Source organism: Aplysia californica, unplaced genomic scaffold (assembly GCF_000002075.1).
Source record: "Aplysia californica isolate F4 #8 unplaced genomic scaffold, AplCal3.0 scaffold00458, whole genome shotgun sequence".
Lineage (NCBI taxonomy): Eukaryota > Metazoa > Mollusca > Gastropoda > Aplysiida > Aplysiidae > Aplysia > Aplysia californica.
Window position 1 is genome coordinate 476,660 of NW_004797728.1, and position 1,204 is coordinate 477,863.

Sequence of the window (1,204 nt, forward strand, 5' to 3'; positions counted from 1 at the left end):
TTCTCTACCAAATTAAATGCTCTCAGTCCATTCAGAGATGGTCATTAAATCTGAGGTAGGCCTACATATAATATCTTCTAAATTCTGAATAACCGTACGTTATACTGTAAAAAAAAGTAATGTTGTTCCGGCATCCGATCCGGACATTTGGGATTGCCTTGTTAGTGAGACAACTTCCTAGGCCTTCGGCATATTGTGGTAGGGTGGTCAGTTCCTTTCAATGCCGCCTTTACTTCCCCAACTCGAAGTAAGGTACCTGTTACTTCTGAGTGGGCAGGAGGAGCCAAAAAAAACCTATGTCCGAACCGAGACTCGAACCCGGACTTGCCGCTTCAGGGACAAGCGCACTAACCGCTATGCCACCGCACCCTACGTTATACTGTACTATTGAAAAATGAAAACGACCTTTTGCAATACCATTATTAATAGACAGCATATTATGATATTATTATGTTGTTGCTTTTTTTCCTTGGCTACCATTTCTGAAAGCAGGTTGCGAGCGCCGTAAAACCCACTACTATTTTAAAAAAAAAAATTACGTACATATGCCGCTGTCGTTAAGAAAATGAAACAAGGAAAAACTATTAGATTATTATTATTATGATATCCCAGTTGAAGGGATTGTCACAGAAGAATTTGGCACTCAAACAACAACAGATTCTAAACAAAGCTATGCATGACAATGGTGAGATTTCAGAAGATGTGATTAAATTATAACTTTATTTCTTAATGGCCTAACTAAACGAAAGCAGTGGATGCCGCCGAGTGATATGTAGATGCATAGAACAATAATCCTCTCGAGTCACTGTATAATACATGCAAATAATTTTTTAAAGAAATATATCAATAAATAGAAATAGAATAAATGCTATAGACTATTCACCAAAACAATGTATAAAATTTATGAAAAGGTGTATCGAAGTTCAGAAAGATCTCTGTTATGATGCTTCATGGGTTATTCAAAGGCTTTTGATAAAGTTGCACTTGATGAGCTATTCAAAATTTTAGAAGAGCTAGACAGACGGAAAAGATTTTAAAATCATTTGGACAAAACACTGCTGTATGAATTGAAGTAGAGTTCAACAAAATTGAATAGGCCTATAAGTTGATTTAAAGAGGGAATTGAGGCTATGCAAAAAAAAAAAAAAAAAAAAAAAAACCAACTCTGATAGACGGGTAGAGGGAACATGCACGGGACATGTAA